The sequence below is a fragment of the Hemicordylus capensis genome, chromosome 3 (assembly GCF_027244095.1).
Source record: "Hemicordylus capensis ecotype Gifberg chromosome 3, rHemCap1.1.pri, whole genome shotgun sequence".
NCBI classification, from domain to species: Eukaryota; Metazoa; Chordata; class Lepidosauria; order Squamata; family Cordylidae; genus Hemicordylus; species Hemicordylus capensis.
The window spans coordinates 260,724,253-260,748,547 of NC_069659.1; the positions used below are offsets into that span (position 1 = coordinate 260,724,253).

The 24,295-nt window shown below is 42.3% G+C and overlaps 1 protein-coding gene across 6 annotated transcripts in view; it reads left to right on the forward strand.

The window, feature by feature from the left end:
* The first annotated feature begins 4,883 nt into the window (after positions 1-4,883).
* FAM53B (family with sequence similarity 53 member B) overlaps positions 4,884-24,295 on the forward strand; it is a 165,790-nt gene continuing 146,378 nt past the window's right edge. Inside the window, exons 1-2 of one of the 6 annotated variants that reach the window (XM_053306382.1) lie at positions 5,303-5,701; positions 13,300-13,390. The gene's annotated coding sequence lies outside the window, so the exon portion shown is untranslated. Of the gene's footprint in view, positions 4,935-5,302; positions 5,702-5,860; positions 5,905-13,299; positions 13,391-24,295 lie in introns of those variants that run through there. The other 5 variants (XM_053306381.1, XM_053306383.1, XM_053306386.1 and 2 more) reach the window with 5 other exon arrangements.

Genomic DNA, 24,295 nt, shown 5'->3' on the forward strand with positions numbered 1-24,295 from the left:
AGCAGACAAAGTGACTCTGCTCAGGAATGTGATCCCCTCCCACAAGCTAAGGCACTCACCTGGAATGAATCCTTGGCTCAGGCTACTCTTCTGTCAAAGACACAAACACTTCCACCCAACCAGAAACCAAACTCTAGAAAATCACCAGCCCTAACAAACTTAGTTTCTCCTGTGCCTCTTGTTTTCCTGGTGATTGATGGATGGATTGATTATTTCTTTGCTGTGTTCCCTTGCTTGATATCTTCTTTAGGAGAGAAATACAAGCTTGTGGCTTCCTCTTGCTCCCAGACCAGCAAGAAACTTGGTAGCCTCTATTTTGTTTCCCCTTTGACAGGATCTCTCAGGAAACACAATGGCTGTCATCATACATGTGTAGGTAGCGTGACACAATGGCTGTCAGCATACATGTGTAGGTAGGGTCTGCGGGCATGCAGCCACACTCCTTGGGCAATCCACCCTGGTCCCTCTTCTTCTGCACTCATGCTTTTGTGCATCAGGGCTAAGTACCTAGAACACTCCCTGCACTCTGGAAGCACTTAGTAAGATCAAAACTGGGCCTCCCCTACACACTCCTCTTTCTCATTGTTTATGTGGATGGATGAATAGATAGATAGATAGATAGATAGATAGATAGATAGATAGATAGACAGATAGATAGATATGTTGTGACTCACTTTAGATTGGGATGCATCCCTGTTGTGTCTCACAACCCATTAAGTGAAGATAAATAAATCAGAAGAACGAAAATGTCTGTTTTCAATTAATTAAGGGGCTAGCGCTTTAAGGCTTCAAAGCAGTTCCATATTGAGCTAAGGAGCAGAAAAGGTTAAAGGGGTGATTTTAGTAAGCAGGGAAAGTACATAAAGGAAGAACTAGGTTCTAATTTTTCTTACTCAGACCTGTAATAGTCGCTGAGCTGGGTCTCACGATCAGTGAGACCCGGTTTGGTGAGCTGAGCGGGGAGAGTGGGCTAAGCACGCTCTCCCCACAGACAATCTGGGCGGGAGCCGGGGGAAGCGGGGGCCGATTGGCCCCTGGAAGCTCCAGCATGCCCTGCACGAGCACACAGGGCATGCTGGCGAGACCCCTGGAGCCGGGAGGCGGCTTTTTGCCTCCTCTCCAGGGGTCTCCTCGTGAGTACCCGTGGCACGGAGACACGCCACAGCTACTCACGATCTGTAAAACCTGGGTTTAGGGCAGGGGTACTTAGGCGGGTTACCTGCCTAGGAACCACCGGGCTTGCAGTCGAGCCCGGTGGTTCACACGATGGGCCAAAATCGGGCTAGCCTCCGCTAGCCCGATTTCGCCCCATCGTGTGAATAGCCTCAATGTATAGTATAAATGAAAGGTCAAAATCATAAGACTGATTTTCTAGAATGAGGTAGGCATCCTTGGCTCTCCAGCTGTTGTTGAACTACAACTCCCATCATTCTCAGCCACAATAATTGTGGTTGGGAATGACTGGAGTTGTCGTTCAACAACCCTTGGAGAGCCAAGGTTGCCTGCCCCTGCTCTAGAAAGCAACAAGACTGGCTGTAGCACAATCCATGCTGCCAGTTTACCTGTCTTGAACAAGAACTGTATTCCAAGCAGATACAAACACAGCCATAATACAAGTATCAATTATGGACCATATGCACAGTACCCATGATGCAGTAGCACTGTGGATTTTATTACATACATTATTCAGTTGGGACAACCCATGTCATACCTTTTTATGTGGAATGGCTCCAGGCAAAGTATCCAGTTGAAAAGTTAACATTTTACTACATATTCTAAAAATAAGATTGAGATATGACTTACCAGATCATTTTAGCCATCCTTCCTATTGGTTGGGCATATAGACCCTTCTGGACATTGAATACAATTGTCAGACTCAGTGCACTGCCAGGTAATAGAAGCCATGTGGAGCTAGCTCTCCTTATGTTGCTTTATTTACTCACTGTAGTCTGCTGTATGCAGGATCACACAGTGCAACTGCCACTTATGTGGGAATAAATCCCTTTGCATTGAACATAGTGATACTTCTGAATAAATATACATAAGATTACAATTTAACTAACTAACTTAAGTAACCAATTAACTAACTAACTAAGCAATTGGTTAACAAGTAGCAGGGTATTGTTGCATTGGATAAAATAGGTGCTGGTGTCTGTCCCCCGCCCCTTTATTTTTGAAAGGGCAACAATTCATTTCCCAGAATGCTGTAATATTTTATATTCCTACTCATTAAAGCTTGGGCCTAGATCACCAAGACTGTAATCCAATGTTGTGTGCCTAGGAGTAAGTCACATTGAACTTAGTGGCACTTTCTAAGTAAATATGCATAGAATGGGGCTCTGGGACTCACAAGTTCAGACTAAGAAAATGTCTGGGTAACAAAATGTTTTTGAAAACTTTCCATAGCCTAAGGTTGCAATCTGAAGAAAGTCAGTCATGACCATGTACCATTGAAATCAATGAGACAAATTAGTCATGATTAATGTAAGTCCTGTTAACTTCAATGGGAATTAGGAATCCTCACTTCTTTAGGATACATTGTGTAGCCACCACTTCCAGACTTATAAACTTTAGTGGAAGAATGGGTGATGGAGCAAGAACAGCAATTACTGCAATAATGGAAGGGATACAAATAGCATCTGGGGCTTTTCTGTTGTGCCATACATTTGCTAGGGGATTAGTATATGCCAGTAGGAGTCACTCTAGGACTCCTAATGGAAAATTTAAGAAATTAGCAGCTCATCCATGCAACCAGATTTACTGAATATTTTAAATGTAGGTAATAATGCTGTTTAAAGAACATCAGAGCTCTTCCCAATAAAGAATAAATGACAATATTATTGATAGCTCATCCTTAGTTCTGCTTAAAATATTTCTTGTTAAAACCATTCAAGTACCATGACTTTCCTCAAGTCTGAAAGAACAACAATATGAAGCTCATAAGATCCAGGATAAATCAATTTGTTGGGCTACATTGAAATTGTATTGTAAGCCTAAGAACTGCAGTTATTTTTTTTAATATTTTACATAATTTAGATATAATTGTCACATCTATAGTTAATGCCAAATCTCAAGCCAGACAGATGACACTTCATTTACAAATATGCTATGTAAGGGATTTTTTAAAAACAGAATTTGATATTTTCCTGTTTTCAAATGCACTTTTGTACATCTGAAAACTAAAAACCCCCTTTTTAAAATGAAGGTGGGATTTCCATCCTAAGATAACATAAAAGTACCTCAAGAAACAGAACACATTTTTATTAAGATGTTTGCATGCAAAAGGGAAGTAAAAGAACAGTTTGAAATGTGTAGGATTTCAACTCCAAACATTATTCATTTTATTGAATAATTACTATACGGTAAATTTGAATCATAGTAAATTTAGATCTGAGAAAGACCATCTGCGTCTCTTGAGCATGATGTAGTTTTGGAATTATTGATATAACTGTTTTAAAATTATTAGAATTATTGATTCTAACTGAGAACAATAATAGTTAAAATCTGAAGATTATATTCAACTTCTAAGAATAAAAAATTAATCATTCAAGAAGCATAGAGCAGTGTAAAAAGGAGTTCATTCAGCTAATTTCAGTGGCAGGATTGTGTATGCAACATTTAGATTCTGTAGGTTTTGAAGGATGGATAAACTGCTATTGCACTTTCTGCTTTTTTTTTTTAAGTGCTTAATAGTTGTCCTTATTTGCTGCCTGATGCCTTTTGAGGTGGAAACAGTAAAGTACAATTTACATAAACAAACAAACAAATAAACCCTTCTATGCCAAGATATTCTGTACCTCTTTTCAATATAGCCTTCCTAATTCAGAGTACAATGTTGTCAAAATTTAGACACATCAGTATATTTTGATACCTTTTTTCTACTGGCAAGATAAATGTATATTATTATTATTATTATTATTATTATTATTATTTAAAAAACAATACTTTTTTCACTGAAAGGAGGTGATTGAAATAATGTCAGAAACTATCAGGTCTACACAAATAAACCAGTCACCCGGAGTGATTGGTTTTAGGGGGAACTGTGAGAATCTCCTGTGGTAGGAGAAAAGGAAGGATTGTGCCATCAAGTCAGCATCAACTCCTGGTGACCAGAGCTATGTGGTTTTCTTGGAAGAATACAGGAGGAGTTTACCATGGCCTCCAGCTACACAGTATGAGATGATGCCTTTCAGCACCTTCCTATATCGCTGCTGCCTGATAACATTCCCACAGTCTGGGAAACATACTAGCAGGGATTCGAGCTGACAGCCTCCTGCTCCCTAGGCAAGTTGCTTCCACACTGAGCCATTAGGACTTGTGGTAGCAAGCATGAATTGTCCCTTTGATAAGCAGGGTCCACCATAGTTAGCATTTGAATGGGAGACATGTGAACACTGTAAGATATTCCTCATAGGGGATGGTGGCATGAGGCTTGTATGCAGAAGATTCCAAGATAGGGCTGAGAGAGGCTCCTGCCTGTAACCTTGGAGAAGCCGCTGCCAGTCTGCTCTGTAGACAATACTGAGCTAGACAGACCAATGGTCTGACTCGGTATATAAGGCAGCTTCCTACCGTATGTAGCATCAGTACCTCACTATATTCTCTGACATGATACAGTATCCTGGGAATGTGCCCATACATACATCCTAAGCATGCAAATCCTCTCTCATTTGATTGCTCATCCATCTTTATCAATGAAAGAAATCATCTTCACTGGTTGGCACACTTCTTTATACTTCTTCCTACTGTAAGAAGTTTTAGGAAAGCTCCAGTAGGCACCACCTTTAATCAGACCAGGGCTTTCTAAGATATCCAGACAAGGCTTCAGCCTCCTTGGCAGTGATACCCTTTGACCTGGAAGACCTCTCCCTAATCCCGGATGTGCTCAAAAGGGCGTGTGTACGCACTGCGCAGCCGGTGGTGGCTATTCAGTGGTGAGAGGAGACTGCACACTTCAATGTACTACTTCCCCTCTTTCCTGCCCTTGAAAACAGGTCCCGAGGCTGAGGCATGGCTCAGTTGCAGCCGGGCCTTTTCTCCATTGGAAATCGCCACCAACCAACTGCAGATGCAAACCAGAACAAGGCAATTAGGAACCTGACACTCTGCGAAAGGCTACTTCTATGCAAGGAATCGCTTTCCTTCCCCGGTCGCAGCCCCACCACGACCTCCTATTACACAGCCCCACAAGAGACCGCTCACTAGCCAGGCTGAGGGCAATATCCAAGCCAGCCCCCACCCATCATGCCGCTTGCAGAGGCAGTCCTCACTCCGCTCCTCTCCCTTCCTTTCCCCCAGAGGCGACCGAGCCTCGACTGTGCGCAGCGCTTAAGCCATCGCGCAGCCGCTCCTGCTGCTCTACCAAACCACCTTTGGTCTAGCCGTAAGCGAGACCGCCAGAGCCGCCGCACGCACCCAGCCTTTGCCGTTGCGGTGCCTTCCTCGCGCTTCTTCCTTCCTTCCTTCCTTCCTTCCATTTATTTATTTATTTATTTATTTTAAAAGGACTGGCGGGGAGAGAACAATCCAGGAAGTGACAAGTCTATTTCCTCTCTCCGGGAGGATCGGTCCACAGCATTGTAGTTGCAGCAGGGGAGTCTCTGTACAGTCCTTGCAAACGACCGTACTTTGGGTTCCATCCCGGATGCGCCCAATGGAGGGCTTGGAAGTGGGGGCTTCCTCTTACTAGCCACCGGCCTGGGTAAGAGGTCGTGCTTGGGGGAGTGCTTCGGTGGCCTCACTCTGGCGGGGCGCTCTGTAACCTCTTCCCCTCTTTCGCATCCCCGTGCCGTTGGTCTCGTCCTGCGCAGATATTGTTACAATGTGTAGAGTAGCAGAGCCGAGACACTTTCATTCCCCTCTTGGACAGAGAGAGAGAAAGAGAGGCTGTCCTGATGGCTTGAGGTGGAGGCTGTTTATTATTTGTTTCCTCCCCCCCCTCCCCAGTTTCTTTTCTTTCTCTTTTTCCTCCCTGGCAAACTGCGCTTCGTTTTCTTGACTGGTGCCTGAAAGAGATTGGGATGGGGAGATGACAGGGCGATCAAAGCAGGGGATCCAGTCCACTGCTGCTTAAAAGTATGCGCTTGAGAGGATGAATGATTCTGGGAACATTAATTTAATCTGGTTTCGTTCTGGGCTGTCATTCCCAGAAAAGAATCTGCTTTTAGAGCCGAACCAGGAAAAAGGAAAGAGATTGGGGACTGGGAAGGCAGCTTCCCGAAAAGTTTAGAATTGATCTTTTTGTTTGCCGAACTTTGCATGTAATGAGATAGGTGGGCACAGAGCAGCGGAGAACTGACCGCACTGACTGACTGATTGATTGATTGAATGGAGACCATGCACTATAGCTACTGCTTAGGCACTGGAAGCTGAAGCTGAAAGTGTGGTAACATTCCCCCCCCTTCTCACCCCACCCCCATGATTAGATTTGCTGATCTTCTGCTTCCTCTTTATGTGATGATGATGATGTATTGCATGCCTTGCATTTGCACATGGCGATAGGATCTGCCCTTGAAAGGCTCTTGTAAAGTCACATTTTTGCAGTACGTCATTGATTTGTTAGCGATATGGGAGTTTATTCCTCAGGCTTGATTTCTCCCCCCACCACCACCACCCTGGTGAAAATAAAGAAGTCAGTCTGAGTATAAACAGGCTGGCAATGCTTATGGTTGTATGTGGGTGTTTTACAGCCTGGCTTATTACATTTGCCCGCGTTGTTTATGTCTGTATACCCCACTTGTTCTTGCAGTTCATATTTTCCAGTTATTTTTTTTTCTAATTTCTCCTTTGGAATAATGTTTTAGTAGTGCTTGCCTCGGTGATTGTGCTATGCATACTTTACTTAGATTATGATCCTACTGTACTAACTCAATGGAGGGTTGTCATGGACTACCCCCTAGTATTATGTATCTGGCAGAAGTTTATCCAGACAGGAGTAAATTTGCATGCATGCAAAGAATACATGTCTTTCATGTGTGAAATAATAGGCATGTATGGATACATATATTTTCATTAAATAACTTGCTATGAATTGGGATTTATTGTGCACTTTTTTAAGAAGGGCGTAGCATGATTGACTAATATAGACTGATGATCAGAGGCATTTCTTGTTTGTTTTTAAGTTAGTCCTAGCTTAAATGGTTGTCACTTTCCTGAATGTTCAGTTATATGCCTTAGTTTTAGCAGAAGTACTTTCTTATAAAGCCTAGTTTGATCAGGCAAATAGATATAACACGATTAATTGGCCCATATGTTAAGAGAGTATAACACTTAAGTAAAGTCATATTACATGTGCTGATGAAAGCAGCAGCTCATCTTGTAAAATAATTATATTCATTCTCGATTTTCCTCTCAGGCTGTGATTTCATTGTAATGTGTGTGCATGCTCTAGAGTAACTTAGTGCAGATCTGATATCTGAGATTAACAGTTTGCAGACTTTACCTCTGTACAATACAGCTGAAGAGACTGTAAAATCTGCTCTTCTGTGTCCCAGCCCCTTTTTTTGGATCAAGGAAAAATGGTCTCTTGCTGAGATGATTTAAGAGTGTACTCTCATCTGTGGTCTAGGCAGCACAACACATGCAGCCTGCTTGAGTAAAACTCTACCTTGTGTTTAGGAGAGCACACTGTACAGAGTTCGATGATAGAGAAAAGCTGCAAAGCTAACCAGGCATGCACCCAGAGAATGACGTTAATTATGTGCTGAGGTGTATACTTACTAGGCTTAGGCCATAGCTTTAGTCTACCCCACTGCAGGGACATTGTACATTGGGCTCTGTGATTAACACTAGTCTGATTTTCGCACTGGGTTTGCCAGATCCTGCCTATTTTTCAGTTAGGCCAAGTGCTGATATGGGAAAATAGAGGTTTTTGAGCGAGGGCAGTTAAACTCTTGACTGGAGCTGCTTTCAGTATTTTGAACTGAAATAAGCAACATTTTCTCTTTATTCAAATTAGCATATTCCTGCTGTGGCAATTTTAAGTATATCTCAACACATTACATGTTCTGTTTGCATGGAGAATAATAATTTGATTCAGCTCAAGTATAGGCGATAACATGAGCAACAGGCAATGATCCCAGATGTGTTCAGGATGAATACAGGATGAATGGCTTGTTAAATAAAAATTATTTAACAAGCCAGTGTAGTGAATGATACAGCATCTGGAGAGCCAGGTTCAATTTTTTCCTTTGCAATGAATCTGATGGGGGAGCTTGGGTAAGTCATCAATGCTGTGTGTCAGCCTTATCTCTTTTGCAGGGTAGTTATGAGGATTACGCAAGAATGATATGTGATAATCGACCATAGGTTTTTATGGTAACAGGGGAAACAAATCTCCAAACATCAGAATAAAGCCTGTTTTCCAACATGGAACTAAGTACTAAAGGACTAGCTGACATTATGGTCAGACGACCAGTGCAGTGGTTATGATAGACACCTGATAGGTGAGGTTCTACATGCATGTCAGTAAGACCTGAAGCTTGATAGAAGTTTCTACAGTCAAATTACATCCTAAGGAATACTAGGGATATACAAAGTACAGTATATCCTAAACATGCAAATCTAATTTTATTTGGTTACATATCTATTTTTTTGAATGAAAGGAATTCTCTCCACTTTTTGGCAACTTCTATATTTTCTCTTCCTATGAAGTCATATGGAGCCAGCGTGGTGTAGTGCTGGACTAGGACCGGGGAGACCCGAGTTCAAATCCCCATTCAGCCATGAAACTAGCTGGGTGACTCTGGGCCAGTCACTTCTCTCTCAGCCTAACCTACTTCACAGGGTTGTTGTGAAAGAGAAACTCAAGTATGTAGTACACCGTTCTGGGCTCCTTGGAGGAAGAGCGGGATATAAATATAATATTATTATTATTATTATTATTATTATTATTATTATTATTATTTTAGGAGTTCTTTTCCTAATGATAGTTTAGGGATATTCCAAAACTGTTGGAACTATAGAGTATATGGGAAAATCCTATTGTTGGAACAAGCTCACACTTAAAAATAGTTTTATAGCAGTTAATCTAGGTATCTATGGAACTATCTACCTGCCTATGGTATACTTTAGCTGGATCAAGTTTTTGGCTGGATAATTTTAAAAGGGTGGACAATGATAGCATAACAGCACCCCCCCCCCGGTTAATATGAAATGAAATAATTAAGGTTCGTGGTATACTGTTATGCTGTCCTAGTAATCATTTTTTCATACAGGCAACACATGCATCTTTAGTAAATATTGGCCACTTTCATTCAATTTGGAAGCATACCTAGTTTCATAGATATCTCTATAGACAAGTTATTTGTAAAGCAAGCCACAATTTATTGTGTAATATGTTGTTTAAAAAAAGCTTCAGTTTGAGATTCAACCCAGATGCTAATGTTCTCTTTCTAAATGATCAAACAAAACTGGGACTATATTTCAGTAGGTTAAAAGTGATTTGCAACTTGCAAAATGCAAGACTGGGTTGCAGTGATCAGAATTCATGTGTTTTGCTCCCCACCCCCTTTAATTCTGCTTCATTCCATGCACCTCTCAGCACTAGATTTTCATGTTTCTGCCTTGAAAGAACAGTTTGCTCCGTAGTGATGACTTACATGATGTCTGCCTGGCCTAACTCACTCTAGCAGATGTTCCTGGCATCAGTGGTTTTGATATTTGGGGAAGAAGAAAAAGCATTTATACTTGCTTTCAGCAAATGTAAGATGTGCAGAACTGGTCACTGATTCTGCGTGCCTTGGGAGTATTCAAATAAATTGTCTGGGTGATTGATAAGATGTAATAAGTGGGATTTGTTTCCTATTGATATGATGGCAGCTTAGAAATTGGCATAAAAGATTGTGCGTCTTTCTTTTTCAGAGGTTTGTTGTTTCTTCAAAATTTCCACTGGCTCATGAATGGTTGCTTTGCTACAAGGCAGGACTATACATGAATATTCTTATTCTTATTCTTATTCTTATTCTGCTGCTAGCAAACATAATAATAAAAGTTAAAAAAATCTCTCATTATTATGGTTACATTGATATCTTGCCAAAAAAAAATACAGTAACATACAAGGTTTCCATCCCCATTTTGTCCTACAACAGCCTTGTGAGGTAGGTTAGACTGAGATAGAATGACTGGCCCAGGGGCTCCCAATGAGCTTCATGGCTGATTAAGGATTTGAATCTCTTATCTCCCTGGTCTTAGTCCAGTGTTCTAGCCACTACACCACAGTGGTTCCATTTCTGTTCTAGCTGAACCTCCCGAGGCCCATCAAGTAAACACAGGAGCAAATGAATTCAGATGTCATTGTGCTTGATCAGCCTGGACAATCACTTTGGAAGAATGATTAGCATCTGTTCAGAACCAACTGAGTGCAGTTCCGTCTTTTTCTCTGTCCTCTTGGAGCATATCAGCTGGTTCAAGTGATGATTTAACTAGTGCAATTTTAACATATTTACTCAGTAGTCAGATCCACTGTGTTTGATTGGACTTGTTCCCAGATACATGTGCCTAAAATTGCAGCCTTAGCCTGTTTGGGGATGCACAGAAGTGTCCATAGAAGTTCAGTGTGTAAATGGAATGGTTTCAGAGCCATGTGTATATCTGATTTGCTTTTGCTGGAGTAGCTCTTGCTAAATTGAGTCAGTTCAGATGACTCACTGGCCCAACCCACAGATTAAAAGTGTGCTCCCCCAAGCATGCTGTTCCTTAATAACACGCCGGGGGTGGTATTGGTAGTTTGTCTAAACTGTCCCTCTGCACATGCTTCAAAAAGTACTTAAAGTAGCATTTGAAGAGCATGCAGAAGAGTGGTTTGGATAAACTGTACCCCTATGCAAATAAGAAATGGCATACTGAAGAGGAAATGTGTGCTCTCGACACATTCACCTCTTAATCATGTGTGTTGGCTGTCAGGTGAAGGATTGTCCGAACTGGCTCACTGCTTTTTAAAGTTGGAGTGGCTTTCTTTCTTTTTGTTTTGGCATGCTTTGCTATGGCTTGTCAAGCTGCTGTGGTAAAAAAAAATACACACTGGGCTATGCTGGGTTGTGGTGTGGTGTCTGCTAATAGAACTTTTGTGGGTTTACTGGAGAAGTAGCTTGAATTCCTTAAACGTGTGTTTAATTGTATATATCAAGCAGTGTTCTCTCTAACAGGGATTCCCAGATGTAGACTACAACTCCCAGAATCCCCAGCTGCAGTGGCTTTTGCTTGGGGTTTATGGAAGTTGTACATAGGAATCTACCATATACTGAGTCAAACCATTAGTCTATCTAGTTCAGTATTGTCTACACAGACTGGCAGCAACTTCTCCAAGGTTGCAGGCAGGAATGCTTTGGTAGTTTGTTGGTTCAATCAAAAAATCTTGTCCTGTTAAAAAATAAAATAAAAAAATCTTGTCCTATCTTGGAGAAGCCAGAGAGGGAACTTGAAACCTTCTGCTCTTCCCAGAGCGGCTTCATCCCCTGAGGGGAATATCTTGCAGTGCTCACACATCAAGTCTCACCCTGGTTAGCTAGGGGGACAAGTCATGCTTGCTACCACAAGACCAGATCTCCTAGTCAACCACATCTGAGAATCCCTGTTAGAGGGAACACTGATATCAAGCAAACCTGTCCAAATAGGACTTCAGACCTGGGAAACGAAGCAGTAGTTATCCCTGACCTCTGAGTGGCTGCACTGGAATCAAGGGCTACTTCAGTCTGGTTTTACTATTGCAACCTTTGACTCATATGTTACAGCCAGCATTTGTATTATTCTGTCTCATGGGTTTTTAAATCAGGGTCAAACTGGAGAGGACAAAAGTTGCTCTATAACTGTTTTGAGAGTTGCTGAAAATTTGAAAAATGTCACCTTGTGTTAATACCTCCCCCCCCAAGAATGCAAACAAATAATAGAAAATGCCCCATTATAAAATGTCTTTATTGGGTGTGGCGGAGGGAAGGAAGAGAACAAATACTGTTCTGTTTAAAAGAAATTACTGTTGGCAAAATAGGATGTTTGATTGAGAAACATTCAGTAAACATTTAAAAATATCCTCCAGGCAGTCCTAGTTACCTGGTTTTTAAGTTAACCTGTCAGAACTGAAAATCAGTTTTGGATTTTGTTTGATTGAAAGACCAGGAGTGGCTTAATCATTAGGCAGGGTGATACAGGCCACCTGAGGCAGTAGAATTTGGGGTCCTGTTAAAGGGTGGAAAGTGGGCAAATATTTATTATTATTGATTTAATCACCACAAGGGCCACTCTTTTTATTTATTTATTTTGTTAATTTTGTGAATCAACCAAAAAAAAAATGTTTTGAGCCAGTTCTGGAGAGAGAAAGACTGCTTGTATCTATATTATTAATCCCCGTAGACGTGCCTCTGTGGGGATGCGTCCCGGCAACCCAGCAGATTGGCTGGGAAGCCGAGGTGCCGGATTGGCTGGGCGGTGGAGCTCACGCAGGCCAGGATTCATGAGACTGTTGAGCTGATGTCCAGGGAAATGGCGGATGAGTGGGCGGACAGCGGCGGGACCAGCCGTGGCGGGCACTGCGCGCTGCCAGTGTGAGGAAGCGGCAGCAGGAGCAAACGGGCCAGCAAGCCGGTCAGAAACCACAAGCGGGGGGCGGGGAGAGAAGCGAGAGGGTGGGCGGTGGTTAGAGACACCAGGGGGAAGAGTTAGGGAGAAGGGGCTGAAGGGGGGCTAGCCAGGGAGAACTAGGGGCGCAGATGCTATGCGCCCAGTCAACTAGTACTGTTTTATTGTGTGTAATTATTAGTCACTATTTGTGTATATTCGTTATATTTGTTGTTCTGATTTTTATCTCTTGGTTGGCCAATGGCTGTAATAAAAACTGATTGATTGATTTAGAGAGAAAGAGAGTAATTTTTTTGTTTCTGGCCGTTTAGAAAGACTACTTCAGAGGATTTGTTTTTGTTTTGTGGCATATATTTTGGAGCTAAACTACCATATGAATAGATGAACTTATACAGAAGTCGAGTTGACTGAAAGACCTGTGTATTTCAGGAGTTTTGGATTTCTGGAAATTAAGAACTAGTCAAAATGAATATGTGTATGTGGGCAAGAAGTTGCCTAAATACATAAAATTTGACATTGTTTTAACGTGTAAATCCACATCTGCAATAATTTTGCATTTTCTTTAACAACTCTGTTTTTTTCTGGAGATGCAGGTCTGAAGAAGCAGCATGAAAGGGCCAGCCAATTGATTTATTTTCAGTACTTTAATACTGTAAATGTGTTAAAAGTGATCCTTCTTATTTGAAAGTGCTATTACATTATTTTTTTTAATCTAATTTTTCCCTATAGAGTAGGAGGGGATTGTGGCAGAAGCCATCTCTGCTGACTAAGGAAACAAAGAGCGGCACTGAAGGACCTTGGAGATCTGTGCATTTCAAAGGTACTAAACAATTCACAGCATGGTACAGGAATGAATATATAACAACAAATATTTCTAGCATAGTTTTCACCATCTAATACTAGAAAGGTGGACAGTTTGTGCCTGAAGGTAGATTGGGGTGTTCATGATGACATGTAAAGAACATGTCATGTATCATGTTCTATCAATGGCCCCTTTGGGCCAAACTATACTTTGTGTCAAGCCCATTAGTAATTAACAGGTTTATTATGAAAAGTAAGCTGCAAATGCCCCTTTGATGTCAAAAGCCCACTCCCCTCCCATCTCACTGAAGAGAAGGAATAAAACCAGTGGCCCTTGCCCAAGATAATATGGGCATTAGCTGTCTCCATATTGGAGCTGGACATCTACAGTGAGGAAAATATTGAGCTCCAGTATAGCATTTTCTTTTTGCTAAATGTTGAGACTATTCATACGACACAAGCCGTTTGGGGCTCAGGCGGCTCATGAGCCCAGGTGGCTCATGTTATCTGGAGTGCCGAGACCCCTCCATTCCCGGCTGCTCCAAAACTTGGTAGCCCAACTTTTTAACCTAGCATTTACCCGAGGTTAAATGAACCTGCAGTTCATTTAATGTTGGCAGGTGATCGTGAGTATGATTGCTGCTGGGTTAAAAAAGGCTCCACCCCATTTCTGGCAGTGGGCAGGCGGGAAGCACCGAGCACGGTGACTCCTCTGATGACAGCAGCCACTGCGCTTATGGTGCAGGGCACTCTGGGATGCGGGAAGGGGAAGTCCTCCCGCTCCCTGCTATAGGGCACCTCCAGCCTCAAAGGCAGGATGCCTCTGAGTACCAGTTGCAGGGGAGTAACAGCAGGAGAGAGGTCATGCCATCAACTCCTGCCTGTAGGCTCCCAGTGGCATCTGGTGGGCCACTGTGTGAAACAGGATGCTGGACTAGATGGGCCTTGGGCCTGATCCAGCAGGGCTGTTATGCTTTTGCCTTTGCAGCGCTGCCACTTGTGTGGGTGTGTTGCATGGTGAAGACAAGAGGAGAGGAGAGCTGGTCTTGTGGTAGCAAACATGACATGTCCTCTTAAGCTAAGCAGGATCTGCCCTGGTTGCATATGAGAGGGAGACTAGAAGTGTGAGTGCTGTAAGATGTTCCCCTTGGGGGATGGAGCTGCTCTGGGAAGAGCATATAGGCTCCAAGTTCCTTCCCTGGCATCTCCAAGATAGAGCTGAGAGAGATTCCTGCCTGCAACCTTGGAGAAGCCGCTGCCAGTCTGTGTAGACAATACTGAGCGAGATGGACCTATGGTCTGACTCAGTATATGGCAGCTTCCTATGTTCCTTCCTATGAAAGATGCTTGCCACTTGTCTGCCGGGGAAGGCAGGTGAGTGCCTGCCTTTCCTGCAGACATCCATGAGCGGTGGTGTGAGTTCAGGTGCACGACCTCGTTATGTTTTAAAAAGTGAAGTAGAGTTATACAAACTTAGCAAAACTCCAAGTTAGGATCTCTTTCCATATTTACTGTGTCTTATAAAAACCTGAAGTACACATACTCAACATTACTAAAGTCTGCCAAGCATAAACTCTGTGTCTGAATTCTCAAAAGAAGGGAATTATATAACCCAAGGGGTAACTAAAGCCAGTACAGCAACACAATAATCCTGCTACGTTAACAAATCAAAAGCCAAAACCACAACTAAGGTTCTCCTGGGCTCTCTTTCCCCTTTGGGTAAACTATGCACTCAGCATATTTTGCCTTCACATTTCTGATTATTAACTTTTAGTTTAAATGCAATAAAGTCAGCAGTTGGAGTTGGATGTGGGATTCATGATCCAGTGAGATTCATGAATCTGAGTTAAATCTAGTTCTGTGAACATTTCAAGTTCATCACCGTGTCTGAGAAATTCTTCCTCAAAATTGTATGGTGAGTACTGATTGTATTGATTTTTGAAATAAACTTGAGGTAAAACAGTACTGCCAGTTAAATCTGACAAAATTCTAGATGATCTCAAAAAAATTGATCAATTAATAGTTGCTAGGAGCTTAAAACTTAATGGCCACACTCAGACCATGATTAACCGGTACGAGAATGCACTGTAGCGAGTCTCTGGCTTGTGCAGTGACTTCCCTCCCCTTCCTTTGTACATGATGGGAGAAAATATGAAGTTTTAATTTGCAGTTTGTAACAAACTACAGTTTCTTGTTTCATCTGAATATGGGAAACCATGGTTTGTGCAAACCATAGATAGTTTATGAACAAGGATATCAAATCAGGATCAAATTACAAATGTACATTTCACTTTTTCATCCTTTTAGAAAGGAACTGGCTTAAAAAAGAAGTCTGAAGTAATGGTATTGATTCATTTGCTACCTATGAAGCCCAGGCACAGTTGTGGATAAAGATATACTTGGGTATAGCCAATAGGCAACTGAACCAACTTCATATGACCTTGGTTCTTTTCATTAGAAAAGGTTCCTGTCATGTACTTACGTTGTACTTACATCCTTACGTTGCATGTCTCAGGGAATGTCAGACTGTTATACCACTGAATTCTGACAGCAAACAGAATGACACCATCATCATTATTGTTATTTTACAATACATACTTTTAACAATATTATTATACATGTTTTTCAAGTTCTCAAAGTAGTTTACATAGCAATGGAAAATAGAAGATGGTTTCCTGTCCTAAAAGGGCTCAGAGTCTAAAAATAAACAACGAAGACACCAGTAATAGCTATTGGCAAGGACACTGTCCTGGGTTAAATGGAGACAGTTGCTCTCCCACTGCTAGATATAAGAAAGCCGCCACCACTTTAGGAGATGTCTCCTGGCCCAATTAGCAGGGGTAATATATAACCCTGACTATTAGAAACTGCATTCATTTTACATGAGCACAAACTTAATTAGACTCAGATGCATTTGACGCTAATTATACCAATAGACAGTGGGAAACCAGGTTCTTCAGCCGAACAGGCTTTCCAGCAGTAGAGGAAGAGGTGCTCTTACCCCTGGACTTTGTGGTCGAAGTGCAGGGCCTCCACACCCCCTGGGGGCCAGTGTTCCATCTAAGGTGTGCACGTGTGTGTGCACTCACACTTCTTTGATGTCTGCTCAGTTAATTTTAGATCCCGCTCAGGTTGAATCAGGAAGGCCCCATTCTGAATGCATGTGCATGCACACTGCCTTGATACTGCCGCCCAGAACAAATCTAATTATGCACACAGTTGAAAAAAATGCATATTTGCAAAAATATACCTTGTTTATATTCTTACTTTCTTGTGAGTTCAATTGCTGTTTCTACCCTCAAAAACCCACATGTTAAAAATACTGCGTGTGAGGCTCTGTCCCTCTAGAACTGGCTACTAAAAGAGCTCAAGCTAACCCCTTTTTTCTATGCCTTTTGTCAGCAGCTCAAGTTAATTTTATATTCTAAGGCTATTCTTGATTTTTCAGTCATGTCAGATTTACTGAGTAGAAACATTGCCTTTCCCCCACTATTTTGTTTGTTTGTTTTAGTTGTATTTCTTAAATCAGCCTCTCAAATCAGAAATTACTATGATTTCTTGCATTGAGTGCCCTAATTATTTACATTGGAAAGGCAGCTCAAAAATTGCAAGTATGGGGGTGGGGATTTTTGTTTTGTTTTATTTTATTTTATTTTATTTTATTTTATTTTATTTTATTTTATTTTAATACCATCCAAAACTTACTTCTCTGGGCGGTTTACAACAAGATGACATTGGGATGACATGCCAAGCAGTAGGGGCATGCACTGATTTTGGCAGTTTGGTTTGAATTTGAACCATATTCGAACTGAGCCACTGGTATGCAAGCTGGTTCAGTTGAGCCAGCCAGAGGTTTGGTCCATTTGGTCAAATTGGGTCTACCTGGTTTGACCCGGTTTGAGGGGCTCTGCTTGTAAAGGTGAATCAGGTGAGGTTTTCTGGGAGGTTTTCTTTATTGACTAAACAAACTACTAGAATTTTACATTACGATACATTCACAAGATCAGAAATCCACAGGTTAGCAATATAGACCAGGATACATCAAGCAAAACCCAAGAAATACAGAATAGTCCTTACAAGCAAAGAAATACCACACATCAGACTCTCACGTAATCGGGGGAGGAACATCGATCGTCCATTTCCAGCGTCTTTCCCATTCCGCCCTCGATAAGGAGCCCCGTTCTTTTTGGAGAAAACCATATAACCTCTTCCAGGCCAATTGCACTGTCTTCCCCGCTCCGATCTCATAGTCTCTTTTCACAGGTGAGGATTCCCTTTTACAAGCAGAGGGGAATCCTTTCTCTGAAAGGGTTCTAAGGGCAGCCTGGGGGATGGAGAGAGGGCACCTTACCGGCTTTGGTGGCAGTGGTGCGGCAGCTCCTCTAAACCCTGCCAGCGCTCCCTGCCCCAGCAGTGCGGGCTAGTGCTTGTGGGGGAGCACCTGGTTCCTGACTCCACAGATATACAGAGGCCATTTGTGGAATTGGGTTGCTGCCAGCCTGCACTGCTTGTGGGCAAGTGCTGGTGGGGTTTAGAGGAGTCACTGCAGCTACAGCTGGTAAGGTGCCCTCTTGAACCGGTCTGTATCAGACTGGGCCTGGTCCAGTTCGAACTTGGACTGCCCTCCTTTTTTTTGAGGCTGGTCCGGTTCAAATCTGAACGGGTCAAGCCAGCTGGGTTTGAGTAGAATCCTGCTTGACTTCAAACGGTTCTGCACATCCCTACCAAGCAGTGGTTGGTATTGTCTGAACCAACCTATCAGGAACTGAAGAAATAGCTGCAGCTTATTTTCTAAAAAATGCAGCATTAATCCTGTACAGCACATCAGTACAAAGAACAGGATAAATAATAAAGAGGGTAAGGCCACAAATGGCAAATTTAACTGTTTTCAGTGTGAGAGATGCTGCTGAGTATATGATTAATTGGAAAAAAAATGAAATCTGGGGTAACTCTTCTGCTTAGTAACCTGGAAAAGCCACATGCTGGTGTTTGAAAATTGTAGAGAGTCATTAAAAACAAAAGGGCAAGTGGTGTATGTCTGGGCTCTTTATGTGAAGTCAGGGAGGATGGTGCTATTACTGGATACATGCACAATTTCCCTGTTCCTCTCCTTGGTGTCCCTCCTTTTCTTCCCATAATGAAGACTTTTCAGGCCTCGAAAGGAAGCTGTTATTTTGCCTGCTGTCTTCTGTCTATAACAAGGTTGGCCTTGGGGGATAGAGTGCTCTCTGATTCTGTGTGTATGTTTGTGGAAGGTAGATGCCCACAGTTATCTGTTTGTCTGTATTTAAACAATGTTAGCCTCCCTTCTGCATATAGTCCCAGAGCAGTGTACACTTGAAAATCAAACAAATACATTGACATGTCAAAACAATAAAATGATGATGAAACTTCCGAAGCCTTAGCCACATTAGGTGGGTTTATATATATATATATAGTATGGCAGGGTGCTTAAAAAGTTTAAGGGGCAACAGCCTGCCATACTCACAGCCACAGTGTGACTGTGGGGATTTTTAAAAGATCACTTTTTAACATTCTCATTCTTTATCATTGTCACCAGCACCCTATGGTGAGCTTGGAAACAAAATCCACCTTTTAGCACTCGCTCACTCTGAATTTGCAGAGTGATTAAAAGGGATTAGGGGTAACTTAAAGTGAAGTGATCTTGAAAATAATGGAGGCTTACAGTGATCTCTTACCTCTATTCAGCAGTCTGCTATGCTTGGAGTCATAATATCTGGAGGGGGATTTTATTCAGGATCACTTGAGCATGGTAGGGGTGATCATGATCTTGAACAATCCATCAAAATCTGGAGAAATTTTGAATTAGCAGAGTTGGACAGTTCAGCTGGATGGATTTTGAATTTCTTACCACTTGTGGAGAGGGGTATAAGCAGGCTTCTTTTAACCAGAAATTGGCCTATTCTGCAAACAAGTTTTCATTCTTTAAATGGAAGGTAAGGTAAGGTTGTGCCGTTGAATCAGTGTTGACTCCTGGCGACCACAGAGCCATGTGGTTTTCTTTGGTAGAATACAGGAGGGGTTTACCATTGCCATCTTCCGTGCAGTATGAGATGATGTCTTTCAGCATCTTATATCGCTGCTGTTCGATGTAGGTGTTTTTGCATAGAAACATACCAAGCAGCAACCTTTTGCTCCCTAGGCAAGTTACTTCCCCACTGTGCCATTAGGTGGCTCTCAAATAGAAGATACCATGTCACAATTAAAAAAAAAAAACATGGTGGGGGGAATGAAGGGGGGGCAATACACTCACTGACCCGCCACATCCTGGCTACAGCCTTGTATCAAGGAAGAAAATTGTAGACTACATGGGAAATTTTCATCCTGCATCAAATTGAGGCTGCAATCCTATGCATACTTACTGGAAACTAATAGGACATCATGAGTTGTGTGCAATTCAAAGATATGGCTGTCCCACAAAAGTACCTTGAAATTAACAAGAATATTAAATTAATGGGAGTATGAGCAGTTGACTCTTGTTTAGAAGCCATTTTCTGATCTTCATCTCTTGTTGATCTGTCCTAAAAAGTGTCCAGCAGGACAAGTTCAGAACTGGTCAAAAGTAAATCAACAAACCTTTTCTCATTTGGCTCCCAGGAAGGGCAGTGTTCTTATGGGAGGTAACCACTGCATGGGCTCTGGCCACACGGTTCCAACACAGAAACATTTCCAGAGCATCGGAAATGATTCAGGGGTCCAGAATCATGGGGGGACAGGAGTGACTTTATGTTGCTGTGGGAAACTGTGACTGGGGATTTGGTGGGACTGCTTGGAATCAGGTTGTACACCTATTAAACAATGGACCATTTGACATGCAGTAGTTCAATAAACTACACACAAATATAGCAATGTAGGGATCTTCAAGTATTCCTCTGAATATTCTCCTCTAAAACATTTGGAAGGGAAATGATCTGTCATATTTGCCGAAGAGCCTCAGCTGATGAGGAAATACTGGAAGTTCTGTCAAGCTCATAGGCTCATGAAATGGAGCTATTTTGCACACCATATTGATGATAATGGTCATTGTGAATGTTGGGGCAGTCTGAAGTTTGTATTCACTTTTAACTCATCTGAGGATATATCCAATACATGCATTCTCTTTAATCTTGAAGAGTCCTATGTATCTAGAGCTGCTTTCCTCTTCAAAACACATGTAAAGCAATGACTGAGATTAAGCCCACTTATCCACATGAACTTTATTTTGAAAGGAAAGCTACAATTTCTGCACAGGGGTGCCCTTCATAACTGACACAATATGCATTTATGTTGTACTTGGGAATTTGTCCACTGTGCATTTGATTATGTAGGCTGTTGAATTATGGTGGTTCTTCTCTCCAAAGGGTTAAAAGAAAACTGCTCAGCTTTAGGTTCAGTCTAAGATATCTGCCAAAGACTGATCAGTACAAACTTAAGTAAGGGCATACCAATTTGGAAATTTCCAGCTTATCCAATTCCCCACTTTAGCGCAAAATAATATAATATTTTAACATTTCTTTCTAAATTCTGCCATTCTTTTCCAAGAAAATGTGATGTGGTTAGCAGCAAAAATATGAAATACATATCAGTTTGTATTACATCCCACCTTGCCTCCAATGAGCTCAGGGTGAAAGACTTCTTTTTACTCTCAGTAACTGGCCCAATGTCATCCAATCAATCTTAGGGCTCTTAACCAGTGTTTTCTGTATCAGAGAATCCCAGATGTTGTTGACTACAACTCCCAGCATTCCCAATGGCCTAGTGGAACACTACTGTTAACCCTCACTAACTGGGCAAAGCAGCACCTTTTAAAGTGGTGCTTCTCTTATATTTGGTATGGGAAGAGCAATTGTCCATATTCATCCCAGCATAGCATCTCTTTCAGTGGCTGTTGCTGGTGTTTCCCTTTGTTTCTTTTTAGATTGTGAGCCCCTTGGGGACAGGGCGCCATGTTCTTCATATATACACTGATGGGGTCTGAGCTGTCAGTGAGAAATCTTGGGGTTGTGTTGGACAGCTGATTGAAAGTGTTGACTCAGTGTGTGGTAGCTATGAAAAAGGCTAATTCCATGCTAGAGATCATTAGGGATTGAAAATAAAAATGCCAATGTTATAATGCCCTTCTACAAATCTATGGCACAGCCACATTTGGAATACTGTCTACAGTTTTGGTCACCGTATCTTAAGAGGGACATTATGGAACTGGAAAAGGTGCAGAAGATGGCAACCAAGATTATCAGGGGCCTGGAGCACCTTCCTTACAGCATCTGGGACTTTTCAGTTTGGAAAAGAGGTAACTTCGGGGAGACATGGTAGAGATGTATAAAATTATGCATGGAGTGGAGAGGGTGGACAGAGAAATTTTTCTCGCTCTCTCACAGCACTAGACCCGGGGTAATCCCATGAAACTGAAGGCCATGAAATTTAGGACCAAAAAATGGAAGTACTTTTTCACAGAGCACATAATTAATCTATGGAAGTCTCCGTCACGGGATGTAGTGATGGCCACTAGCTTGGATGGCCCCTTGGATGGGCCTAGAAAAATTCATGGAAGACAGGTCTATCAATGGCTATTAATCTGATGAATGTAGGCCACCTCCAGCCTCAGAGGCAAGATGCCTATAAATACCAGTTGTAGGGGATCAAAAGCAAGAGAGAGGGCATGCGCTCACCTCTTGCCTGTGGGCTTCTCAGAGGCATCTGGTGGGCCACTGTGTGAAACAGGATGCTGGACTAGATGGGCCTTGGGCCTGATGCAGCAGGGCTGTTCTTACATTCTTATTTTTCCATGTAAACTGCTCTGAGAACGTTTTGTTAAAAAGCAGTGTGTGTGTGTGTATGTATATATGAACATTAATGACTCAGTAGGGATTTGAGCCATATATAAATAATATTAATGACTGAGTAGGGATTTGAGCCCTGCCCAAAGATGGACACTCTATCTACTATACCATGCTGGCCGCTAATACCTACGATTTCTATACCACTAGCAGTAGTGATAATTAAAGAGTGGAGGTTCTGTGAGGGAGTTTTGTGCGCCCTTCTCCCGTGCTTACTGTTTCATCCTAAGATTCCACTGATCTGCCATAGAGCAGACCTTGACAATTTTATTTAGATCTAGGAGGCAGCCCCCAAATTTAGGAGCCAGACACTGGACAAAATTACCAGACTTAGTGATGGACATTGTGGAGGGGGAAGGGTAAATGGACTTCTCTTTATCCCCTTTACAAGCAACATACTTAGAAAAGGAAAAAGGCTGCCTAACAAAGATAGATTCTCTCCAGGATGACCTGTCTTCAACTTGGCCTCTAAGGTCTCTCAGTGGTGCATTCATTGCTGTTGTAATCAAGTCCATCCACCTTGCTGCTGGTCATCCTCTTCTTCTCTTTCCTTCAACTTTCCCCAGCATTATGTACTTCTCAAGGGACCTAGATTTTCGCATAATGCAGGCCTGCTCAACTTCAGCCCTCCTGCAGATGTTGGCATACAACTCGCATAATCCCTGGTATTGGCCACTATGGCTGGGGATTATGGGAGTTGTAGTCAAAATACAGCTGGGGGGCCAAAGTTGAGCAGGCCTGGTATAATATCCGAAGTATGATAGTTTGAGCCTGGTCATTCGTGCCTCGAGTGAAAATTCTGGATTGATTCATTCTATGATTCATTTGTTTGTTTTCCTGGCTATCCATGGTATCCTTAAAAGTCTTCTCAAGCACCAAAGTTCAAAAGCATCAATACTTTTTCTGTCTTGCTTCTTCAAAGTCCAGCTTTTGCATCCATAGAGTGTCACAGGAAAAACCATTGCCCGAATGATTCTAATCTTTGTAGGTATAGACACGTCACGGCATCTAAATATCCTTTCCAAGGCCTTCATTGCAACCCTACCAAGTGCTATTCTGCAGCGTATTTCTTGACTGGTAGATCCTTTACTTTTGATGGTCAGTCCTAAAAGGCAGAAGCTATCCACCACTTTATTGTGAAGTGGTGGATAGTGGAAATGGTGTATTTCCTCATCACAGATGGGAAGGCTCTTATTTCAACAGGGAGCTCATTCCAAAGCCTCGTGACAGCAGTACAGAAGGCATGTCCCTAAGTAGCCACCAGATGACCTGGTGGCAAATGCAGATGGACCTCCACAGATTGTCTCCATAGGTAGCGGGGTTCATAATGATAAATATCCTGGACAATATACTGTGCTTATTTGGTATGCCATTTTATGGATGGCTCATCCACATTCCAGTTTGGAGGTAGGAAAACCTGGTCATAGATTAATGTAAGAATAACAGCTGGCTGTGTGTGCAGCAGTGGATGGGGTGTGAAGAAACCTTGTGAAGAAACAGAAGTTTTACATTGATGCTGTGATGAATTCTAATCTTCAGTTTCATTAACCCACTGGGGTTTGAGGCTTCCCCCCTTTTCTCTCCTATCAAGGCCAAACCCTGTTCTTCAGCCCTTGCTGGTTCCCTGCCAGTTCTCATTCTGACAGGGATCTACATGGGCTGTGGAGTCAGCACAGCTGCCCGCCCACAGTAGTGATGAGGTTATCCCAGAGAAAAAAAAGGCATCTGTTTCCCCCCTGAAATGCTTCCAGCACTCCTGGTCATCGCTGCAGCTGCCTTCTTTTCTTAGAACCTGCTGACATTGCTAAGGGCCTGTTCATGCAGCAGCTCAGTCTAGGATGCCGGAAGCCGTCTTGTGTGTGTCCACCTACTTCATTCAGAATGTGATATATGATTGAATATGTGCGTATACCCTGCCCACACAATCTATGCAGTTGTCTTATTTTACTGAACTGATTGCATGCAGGACGCAGCATGCCTGGTCACACAGTAGGACAGTGTGAGCATAGAGCTAAGTCACTCAGCTTTAAATGAACATCTAGCTTGACCATTCTCATCTTCCTGCTTGAGACACATTGTGCAGCATC